Source organism: Anarrhichthys ocellatus, unplaced genomic scaffold (assembly GCF_004355925.1).
Source record: "Anarrhichthys ocellatus isolate YVR2014 unplaced genomic scaffold, GSC_Weel_1.0 scaffold11, whole genome shotgun sequence".
Taxonomy (NCBI): Eukaryota; Metazoa; Chordata; class Actinopteri; order Perciformes; family Anarhichadidae; genus Anarrhichthys; species Anarrhichthys ocellatus.
This window is the reverse complement of record NW_022280041.1, coordinates 9,802,964-9,814,850: the sequence shown is the minus strand read 5'-3', so window position 1 is coordinate 9,814,850 and position 11,887 is coordinate 9,802,964.

The following is an 11,887-nucleotide window of genomic DNA, read 5'->3' as shown; positions in this document are numbered from 1 at the left end:
TTTTCTGTCTTTTCTTTCAGACATCAAGAAGCTGTACCGGTTGGCTGGTGTGGACAAGAAGCTGACGGTCTTCCTGTTCAATGACACCCAGATCATAGAGGAATCCTTCCCAGAGGACATCAGTAATATCCTGAGCTCTGGTGAGGTACCTAACACTTTGTTGAGGTATGTATTGTCTTCAAATCTTCTGTGTGAATCTGTGTAATTATGTTTCCTCTTTATTTCCATGTACTTGTATTCACAATTCATTTATGGTTTAAATGAACTCAATTTTAAAACCAAAGCTGAAGCTTTACCCACTAATTATAGAGGTTTGTTTTAAAATGCTGAATGCATTGGCTCCATCAAAACACCAGCATATATGTTATAGTAGCTGTAGTAGTAGGACAGTTGTCTTTATCAAAGCAGTTTTATTTTTCTCTGTTTTGCAAATCAGTATTTAAGCCCAAAATAGGAGTTATGTGTGAAGTTTAAGATTGATTTGATCATTGCAATGCAGTTTTTGCCGAGAGTGAAGGTTCTTTTAAGACAATAGCTGTGTCATGCAAGACTGACCTGACTGTAGTGGCCGACTTACAGTCTGCTCTTGAAATAACGTACAGCCTCCGATATGGAATCAACTCGCAAACTATGGGATCATACGCATCTTTAGACCGTTAAAGTTTATATATTTTTTTAAATGTCTCAAGAAAATTGAAAAGCTAATTCCAACTCTCACAGCATGTAATTGTTGTCTCTTTACCTCTAGATGTGCGATGCAGGAGAGGGGCCATCTGTCTGCACACACACACACACACACACACAGTTTACTGTTATTCATTCAACACCTCTTGCCCCTCAAGCAGTACTGATCCGGTTGTAATTAGTGGTATAGGGTACTGGTCACACATAATGCTGCTGATTGGGCTGGCAGGCACCATTACCCAGAGCTAATCACCATTCTCTGGGTGACGAGGCGTCCTGGCCCTCTGACCACGAGCTGCTAGCAGGATCCATATCACATTGCCAGAGCTCAGAGAGTCCTGCTGCACCAATCACAGACTCCCACTGTGGGTCTTCAGCATACTCTGCTGTACCTTACTGCAGGATGTTCTTTCAAAACGGGTCTGTATAAAGCTTTTTGTGTTATTCTTCCTGAAGCTTGCTTGGCCCTGTTGTTGGTTTCAGAGCTGAGCATAAACCAACAACTCAGTGCTATGATAAAGGCAGTAAAACACCTGGTAGTATTAATAAGTAGGCAGGTTTTGCTACTTACTGATCTAGTAGAAAGAATGACAACTGAATGTCCCGGAGCGCTCTCTCCATCGAGTGGATACTGTCCGAGGTTCACACTTGTTTTTACCTCACTTCACTTCCCGTCTTCACCATCTTTGCCTTCTCTATCAACAGGGCTCTTTTTCTTTTTGCCTTTTCTTTAGCCTTCATTTTCACGGGAGATTTTAATATTTTACGATTTTGTCAGCCAAAATGGGAACGATCTCGAGGAGAAGGATGGCTGTTTGAAATGAAGGCAGACAACTGAGCTTTATTTCCCAGTTCTTCCCTCATGCCTACTGGACTCATTCAACACAGGATTCTCTAATCATTTTCTAGAGGACTGATACTATCATTCAAAATGTTGAATTTAAACAGCTGGTTCCATGTTATTTGAGAGCAAGTCTTTCCAAAAGGTTGAGTATAAAATCTTATGAAAAGGTTACATACATTTCACAGCTGTATGAATGTTTTCAACAGTCTGACTTATAAACAATGCATGTTCCTCCTTATTGTGTTGTTGTTTTAGCTGTATTTCTATTTCTGTGTGTATACAATGAGAGCAAAGTAACCAGAGTCAGACTCCTGGTATACCCGGCCAAAAACAGCTGATTGTGATGTTGTAGATCCTAAACCAGAACAATTAAGAGCATAACACAAACCTGGTACAACTACTAAATAGATTAACGTAATCATTGGATTAAGGCATTTACATGGTTCACATCCACAATCTGCTGGAAAAATATGACTTTTAAAGTTTATGTTTGGGAAGGTGTGTGGTGATGGCTAACAGGAAGTTTACAAATGGCAGTCAATGACACATTGGTTTATGTTTGTGAGATCAGGTCGTGATGCAGGCTGTCATGACCCCGCTGGGCAAAGAGCCTACCTGGGCAGAGGCCAAGAGACAGCTGGGTGAGAGACTGCAACACTTTGCAAACACTTTGGCAAAGAAACAAAGTGATTCGAAAACTGAAGTGCTCCAAAAATGAATAGAGCAAAACCAGACGAGTACAATGTAGTGAGGAAACTAAAAGAGACACCCAAATAAAAGAAGCTAGCTAAGGGCAAAATAAAAACAATCTTTATTCACACTCAAACTGTGTTAACGTGCCTCAGATATAACTTATCAAACAGATTATAAAAAAGCAATTCTATTCAAAGAGTCATTTTTATAGCTTTTGGCATACATTTTTTATTAGATACTTCTTACAAAAGAGTTGACCCTCAGTATATTTGTGTATTTTTTTAGGTGATGGAGAACCTTTTAGAAACTGAACTGCATTTCCCTCTTGCTGATCGCACTGCTGTGGAGTTGTCGTGAAAATAGATAACACAAAAATGAATTACACTGAGAGACACATGAGGAAATGGGTCAAACTATTTCCTCACGGTTTTCTGACCTTATGTGACCTCGTTTCAGGCAGGTGAGTCCAACTTCATCCAAACATGAGTTCATAACGGGCCGTGTGTTGTAAGAGATGTATTGCAGACAGGTAGACTTCCAGCCAGAGATCATCGGCAAAGTATCACCGGCTACAAATTCCCTCTGCATGTAGCGATAATAGGGTGTCTGCTGGCTGCCAGCACGCAATCATACACACACGCACACTCTCACACATGCTGACTCCATCATTGTGTGTGTGAGTGTACATGTGGCGTGCTTTTCCCAGGCGACAGGGTGATGAGGTTGAAGCTGAGTGATAAGGAGGCGAACTGTCTAACCCCCATAACACAACAGAGATTTCTACAAAGAACACCAGAGTCTACTTTGCTGTCAATGAGCAGGTCTGAGAGTGTGTGTGTGTTTGTTTGGGCTATAGTTCACTATTGTGAACCTCTCTATATGTATGAGTATCCTCATTTGTGTACACACACAGTTTGAGTTGAGTATCCTCATTTGAGCACACACAGCTGCTGCCTCAAATTGTCTGTTTGTGAATGGGATTGTGTGTGTGTGTGTGTGTGTGTGTGTGTGTGTGTGTGTGTGTGTGGGCAGGATCTGGAAGCCCAACTACTGGGAGTTGTGGTCACGTAATGAGCCTCCAGAGCTGGAATAACAGAAGGACTCTTTGGTGAACAGCATTGCTTCTGGCCAGAGCAGCCTGCAGGAGCTGGAGGATCCTCAGGTTGTTCAGCTAGGAACAGTAATTGTAGTTCCATTTGTTGCCGTCCTGGTAATGTTGAGCACATTTTGAGCAGCAGCAGTGAGATCTACCATCTAAATTATGCATTGTTACATTTTTGATGCATATGAACCCTTATGCTTTATATGTTTGCAAATGTGTTCCTTGGTCTGTCGAGCTTAGTGGGCAGTGATTTGTTGTATTTATGTGTACATATATATATGTTTTTGTTATGTTGCATGCGTGTGTGTGTGCTCTACCAGGCGGCTGAATGAGGCGGCTGGTTGGCTGCCCACGGTGTGCAGCTGGTGAACAGCCTGCAGACATCCAGAGTGACAGCCACTGAGGTTTCAGAGCTAGAGAGGTCAGGTGAAGGGATGGAGGCATTGGGGCAGAGGGGGATTTGGGTTTTACGGTAGAATATCTTTTAGGGTTTTGGACCTTTAGTAAGACAAAGTAAGCAAGTATAAGCAATCACAGTGTTTCTGGAAAGTTGTGATGGGCACTTTAATTAGACACTACATATTTAAATAACATAGTAATTGATAATGTAAATGGTTCATTTGCATGTCAGTTTGTGATTACAGTATGTGTGTATAACTTAAAGAGCTTAAAGAGTCGTATTACCCGTGTGCCCAGTGAGCCTCCACTCTCTTCTTCATTTAAACGGCATGGGCCGCATTGACCCAATGTAGCAGTTCCCACTGGAGGCCGACATTAACCAACATCAATGACGACCACAAATATGCAGTACACAGGTAAGAAAACGCATCAGGAGAGGCCTTTTCATGAACCATTTCAGCTTGCATGCAGGTGTTAGTAGACGAGCCGCTCCACCTCCTGATCCGCAGCTGATCATATTATGGCATCATAGCCCTTAATGCTACAGTAGCAAACAATTGTGTGCTTGATTACGACAATTATAATTCTGATATGATCAATCAGAAACATACACCGTGTCTGTTGAGTTACTTTAGCTCTTTTATTCTGCATGTACACATGTCATGGGCTGTTTGAGGAAACACAGTACCAGTGGTGTATAGTAACGAAGTAGAAATACTTACTGTTAAGTTGTTTTTTTTGGATATCTGTCCTTTACTTTACTACATATATTTCTGTTGACTTTTACTTTTACTTCACTACATCTTGCAAAGAAAACTGATACTTTGACTCCGATACATTTCCCCTGAAACCTTCGTTACTCGCTACAAAATCAAATCTATCTTTAGAAACAAAATGAATCATGAGACCAACGTCGGGGACTGTGGTGGAACAGAGACTGCAAGCAAGCAGGTTTGGTGAATCAGTGGTCCTAGCGTGCAAGTTAAATCATTGGTTAATCACGTTAATGCGCAAAACAAGTGCTCTCAAAGCCGCGGTGTTTAGATTCCCAGTGATGCCCAGGATGCTATATGCTATAGCTAGCGAGCGACAACACGAGTAGAATTCCACACAGGACGGGTGGGATGAGGAGAGGTGGATGGGTCAAACAAACACTGGTGTTTCCTCCAGGAGGCCGCAGTTTGTGCCGTGCGTGAAACGAGAAGCCAATGTTGATTTATTTGTGACGTGACTTCCGTACTTAAGCAACGCCACTTCCGTAGATATTTTAACGCAAACCACGATCTTTTCCTCAACCTAACTAAGTAGTTTCATCGCCTAAACCTTAGTTGTTTCCTGTGAAGATGGAAGTTTATTTTGGAAAGACAGTATGCATGTAACAAGCGAAAACAGACTCATGTTGCTGGACTTTTGCAGGAAAAACGCACGAAAAATGAGGAGTAACTTTTCGTAAGATATCAATAAAACGGGGATGAATTAATATCATTGTATAAAGAGAGTGACATGAGAAGATCAATCTCATGTCTGTAAGTTAAATCAGCTATAATCACTCTTTTAAAGTGATTAGTGACTCGTCTAAAACATTTAAAAAAGGGATAACTTCAATAGAATCATTCTATACAATGTAGCTTCTTTACATTCTATTAGAATGTAATGTAGCTTCTTTACATTCTATTAGAATGTAAAGAAGCTACATTACATTCTAATAGAATGTAATGTAGCTTCTTTACATTCTAATAGAATGTAATGTAGCTTCTTTACATTCTAATAGAATGTAAAGAAGCTACATTGTATCAGAATTGTCTTTTGAAGATCAACAGGACATTTTTCAGTCTCAAGTAATGACTGGGTTGTTACTTTCGGTGCTGCTTTAGTATTGATCATGTTTTGATATTTGAGTCATTTTGTGGATGATCAGATGGAGTTATGATGGTAGCAGATTCAGCTTGAGCAAAACCTTTGCCTATTGTGTTCAAATCAGGCCCACAGGAGTTTACAAGGCAGGTGTCCTTTCTCACAACACTGACCTGATGCATCAAGTGGATATTTTTTGCTGAACACAATATGATGCATTTGCCCTCTACATCCTCTAGTCGGAATGAGCATACTTATAAACGCACTGTTACAACTCCTTCATAGTGTCATATTGCTTTTCGGAGAATTGTGATGATAGGTTCATAGTAGATGCAAAAGTATACTTATGTACAATATATTATGTTGACCCTTTGCTTTTTTATTAACAGCATTTACTTGTACTTTTACTTTCAATACTTAAGCACATTTAATATCAGAAAATTACTTTTGATACTTAAGTACAATAAATATCAGATACTTTAAGACTTTTACTCAAGTAGTATTCTAATAGGTGACTTTTGCTTTTACTGGAGTCATTTTCCAGTAAGGTATCTTTACTGTTACTCAAGTATGGCTTTTGGGTACTTTATACACCACTGCACAGTACACACTCAAACACTTTGTTTTTGCCCAATTTGATTTGAGATCATCCAAATGGGACACACCTTTTATTCCCAAAGGCTTGGAACACACTTGAAGCCACAAAAGACATTTCAATGTGTATGTAAATGTTGAGCCATGTAGAAGTAGTGAGAGCCCTTTCACTCACAATGTGTTTCCCAAGATCTCCAGAGGATATGATGAGGGATGCATTTTTCGTAACTGCCTTTCTTCGCCAGGGAATTTCTGTATATCCTTTGGACAGGCCTGGTGCTTTGTGATTGATGTGCTGGTGAGTTGTTTGGTCCATTTATTGACACACTGATTAATTGATGGGTGTGCTTATAGGCACTAGATGAGGGGGATCAGATGGACAACCCCTGTGCCAGTTGGCTGGTAGACTCTGGCTGGAACAACATCACAGAGCTGGATAAGCCGCCCAACTTCCATGGCATCGTGGCCTCCTTTGAACAGCAACCCCGAGAATGGAAGCTTTGGTTCACCAGTGCTGAGCCAGAGAATGCCTCACTACCATGTGGTGTTGGAGTCTTTTTCTTCTTCTTTGCTACTGGTTCTTTGGTAGTTACTGGAGAAATTTCTTCCCACTATGATCAATGAAGTTGGAGCGTACTCGACCGACATTGGTGTGAGAAGGACGGCTTGTTCATGCTGCTGTTCGTTGACACATTTCAAGTGACAACAGAGAATGTATTTGATTTGTGTGGGTGTGTGTGTGTGTGTGTGTGTGTGTGTGTGTGTGTGTGTGTGTGTGTGTGTGTGTGTGTATACAGTATGTTAAACCCAAGTGATGGTAAATATGTCTTCTTCTCTGCTATTTCTACTAATGGTTGATTCACTGAGGAGATAGAGGAGAGCACGGGTGTGTGTGGGTTTGTATGTGTAGGTGTTTGTGTGTCTTGAGCAGGAATTAGATTTGACAAAGTTAATCTCAGTATGAATATGCCCCCGTTTAGAGCTGCTGAAGTATATTACTATCCCACATTTCTTTCTGCCTCCCCCCCCCTCATCATATGCTTTGTTCATTACTGTTTCCACGTTTCACGTTAATCATACATCTCCCCTGCTCATTTTAAAACTGCCCTCCCTAACCCCTGAATTCCCTTGTTTCACCCCTCCTCTCTGTTTTCTTCCTCCTATGTGATGGGAAGAATAACTGTAATGAGCTCCAGAACATGCTGGTAGTTTGCTCTCTTCGTCAGGACCGTGTCTCCTTGTGCGTTAACAACCTCGTCTCTCTTTGTCGTTCTTCCTGCTCGTCTGTCTCAGATTCATTGTTGTTTTTTCCTCCCAACTCTTTCTTTTAATTAAAAAAACGAATCACAAGTGTTTGAAGTACTTAGACATTGGAATATGCATTTTTTTTTTCTCTTGTCGTCTCTACAACATTTTCCGAGCCACACAACAACTCCACATGAAATAAAAATTTGAACAGGTTATATCCGCTTACCTCAAGCCATCTTCTTCTCTGCCACCTCTCTCTCTCTCTCATGGATGTCAGAGCTGGATGAGCTGGTGGAGCAGCATCATGTGTAGAAAGCTCTACTTGAACTTCAGACTCTGACTCAGCTCTTCGCCACACCCTGAATTTCCCGTTACTATCCTGCAGGTTGGTTCAAAGATGTGCTGGAACATTGTCTGTGGATTCAACGATTCTGACTGTGAGGTTGATATGATACTGAAGGAAACAGTCACAGCTGAAGGCAGAAAGGTCATTTTATACCCTACACGAATGAGATGCCTGTTCGACTAATGGATAATGACAATCTAGTATGAGACTAAGTCCTACTCACGACTACTTTGTGAAGATGTCTTCCTCTGCGTTCCATCTGTCCTGTTTCTATCTGCTTCCGTGCCCTTGGTCTGTATCTTTCATTTCCAAGTCAGTCTGTTAGGATCATGGTCTTGATGCAAACCCCCCAGCTAAGTGAGCGTCTGCTCAGTCCGTACCTGGATGAGTTTGAGGAGATTGCTGGGATGCACTGAAGTACCTCATGGCTGGGGTCAGCTATGGAGGTCATGTAACGGATGACTGGAACGGACGTCTTCTAACCGCACACATCAATGACTGCTGTGATGCTCACCAGCCCTTCTCCAGGTGAGACACTGTAACACACACATTTAGACTTTCACATCTTAGCACTGACTCCAGCAGCATTAATTAAAGTGCATCCTGCTACTAGTTTACAAAGATTCAATGGACATAAATATGTGTTGCAGATATACACATGCTTAGACTTTTTAATATTTGAATCTTCAGCTGCATGCAGTCGTCCTGAAGAAGACTGGCTGTGTCAAGGTGAAAGAAGCTACTTCTACAGCCCGCAGGGTGCCAGCACCACCAAGTGCACAATGCGATTATTACAGCTTAACAACTGCAGACACATTGTTGCACTTGAACCGTTCAAGAACCCCATCTTAATTTCTAACCAACCACTCAACTTCCTGTTTCGTTTTCACATCCGTTACTTTAGTGAAGGGGAATCAGGATTTGTACACCAATGTTTCCAAACACCATTACATATTACTGACTTAGTATTCTGTCAACCCTCTTTATCTGTCATGCTCCCGTCCACAGAGCACCCTCAAGTGTTTGGCCATCACTCTAATGCCGTCATTGCTCGCCAGATCGCTGAGACCACGACGCTGTTTGACACCCTGCTCTCCCTGCAGCCCCAGGTCTCCAGTCCCACAGCTAGAACAATAAGGTGAGGGAGAAGCAAGGTGTGAGAAGAGGAAGGGAAGCGATGACTAGTTGAGTGGAAATACACAACTCAGTTGATTTGCATAAGATGAGACCAACAATCTAATATCTACACCATTGTTGAGCAGAGTACTGCTCCACAAAGTAAGTATCATCTCTATTATATGCAGAGGGTAGAGATTCATCCAAGCATCTCCATGTAGTTAGAACTTCAATTCTAACTTTCTGTCCTCTTTAAATCGAATTATCATTACTCTTGATTGAGGTCATATGCTCAATAACTGTTGACGATCAGCGCTGCATGGATAAAATATAATAATCATCTGCATACAAATAGAAATTATTATGAGATTGTCAGAACCTGTGTAACAAGTATTTAACTGTCCAAGACATACAGTATATTGCATGCAATTTGAACAGGATACATGTAATATCTCATGCATGGTCTGATAGAAATACCAGTACACTATGTATGTTTTTAGGTAATCTTTTTTTATGGTTGATTTGACTAAAAGCCTGAAAGGCATCTAATAAAAGCCTAATTCAATATTGTGGTGTTGTAGATATATATAAAATCACTAAACCCAATTGAATAGTGGCTTACCAAACATTGGCCACAGTGGCCTATTACATCCTGAGTTATTAACGCAATAACTACATTAGTATAAATCATATGACACATATCATCCAACCTCTTTCAGATATACACATACTGTAAATTGTTAGCGGAAAAGCAGTTAACAGTGTGGGTCAAACGTGTGCTTGCACAGCAGCTTGATCACATACTGACCTTTGTTTTTAACCACTGCATATGATGGAGTATTTGCCATGGCTGTGGTTCAATTGTTTTGCCTGGTTGTTTCTGAGGCAGACCAGTTAACAGACTCCCTTCATGATGCCAATGATTTTTTCCCAGCAACGCTGAGTCATCATAATGGTTACACAACACTGGCAGACAGTCATCAGTGTAATGAGATACAGATCTAACAATCTATGCTTCTTTATGGGGAACACTGTTAAGTTTTAGGGCAGCTCTCAAAGAGACGCTTCAAACCTGAATCTGTTTTTCTTTCTGCTGTTAGGATTTCATCCCGACTCTTGAGTCCTGCATATTGAAATAATAAATGTTCTGTTCGTCCCAGAAAAAGGTCAGAGAACTCAACACACCACAGAACTCAAGTAGATCCCACTCAGCTGCCATTTTAACATACATTTAATCACCTGTCGTTTAGATATATCTCTGAGTTTATAGCCACTGAGGTCAAGCTAGAAAGAAACTGGGTGTTGTGTAACAATGGCAGTAGTTCCTCTACGTGCTTTAAATGCTATGGTGGCGTAATAGTGCAGACAAACACATGTGAATCGTCCACCGACTTTCAGCGATGTCATCTCATCATCCAGCTCCTTTTATAGAAATTCCTGTGGTCGTTGGAGTGGGACTGTATGTTGGAGAATGTGTGTGTTTTGGAAAGGATTACCAAGAGGCTAAGCCTGAACTAGTATAAGTTCTCCAATTTTATGCAGCTCCACGATCTGACTCTGCTTTTGTTTGCAACGTGCTTCCAGGTATTGGAGCTGTTGGTAGACGTTAGTGGGAAGATCGTTCTGTGAGGGCTCTGGGTCCTTCCTCCAAAACAAACTCTCTCTTCTTCATGTGGTCCTGCTGCAGGAGATCAACAGATACAGTCTCTGCTGGACACCATCATGTATGAACTCTATGTGTGTGTGTGTGTGTGTGTGTGTGTCTGTGTCTGTGTGTGTTTCTTTGGGTTTTGTCTGTCAGAATCTCAGCTGGCTGTGTGTCGTAGACTCTGTACCTCAATGTGTGTGTCATATGCTATCGAGTAGAAAGGGTGAAGAGGGCTGCACATGAATTGATGACTGGGGTGGTTGACGACAGATGAAAATAAACTAAATGGGAAATGTTGTGGGACAGAGGGAGGAGGGCACATCTCAGTAGGCTAACATTCAGCAGAGTGGCAGCAGACCACATGGGCGTGGTTGTAAGCCTGATTTGCCCCCTTAATACCAAAAACATGAACCAAAATATTATTTGCAATTTGTCGTGACTGAATAGGTAGCAGTCTCAAGTGTTTTTTGTATTGGCCAATCACCTAGCCTGCTTCTTTGTACCTCTAAGTCTGAGTGTGCGGTACTCTTAATAAATCCAGAGATTACTAAACACCTGCAATAGAAGGAGGTAGAAATGACAGATTTGTTGCTGTAACTGCGTATGTGTGTGTGTTAGCTCCTCCCTGGCGAAGCTGGAGAAAAAGGGATCAAAGGCTTAGTGTTGATGTCATCCAGCATGGAGGACACCTTCTGCTACCTCTACGACGCCCGTGTACCACCACTGCGGGGGAGAAGGTACCAGACACACCGGCATACACACACACACACACACAGCACCCACAACAACCCACACCCTCTTCTTAAGCCCTCCTTCAAAACAAGTTCCTTTGAGTTCACAGAAAGAAGATAAACACATGCATGCTTTCCTTCCTCAAATTACTCCCTGCATTCTCTGCTACTTGGGGCGTTATTCTCAACCTCTTATTAGATGGTGCACGTACACATGCTGCGTGAGTGATGCAGTAGGAGAGCTCACACCTCCTGAAGTGAGACTCCACCTGCTACCTTCCTTTTGTCTTACTTCATAAAGTGGGCCGATTGATTACAATGCAGAAGTGCTGCAGCAATCAATACTATTAAGACAGCTGCTCTTTGGAGAATTGAGTTGGCTAGACTCACACAAGATGAAAGGATGCTTTTGAAAAAGGTTGCAAAGCATGAACACATGTAGCCTTTGTTGGTTTGTCTGTACTCTCTACAACAAATTTGACATATTTCTATGTGCTGCCATTTAATAGAGACCATTCAGATTTTCACTCAGGACTCTTTGTGATTGTGATCTGATCAACACTGATCTGTTCTACTCCCTTCAGCCAGTCAGACAGCTGCAGGCCCGTCTCCGTACTGACTCACTGGT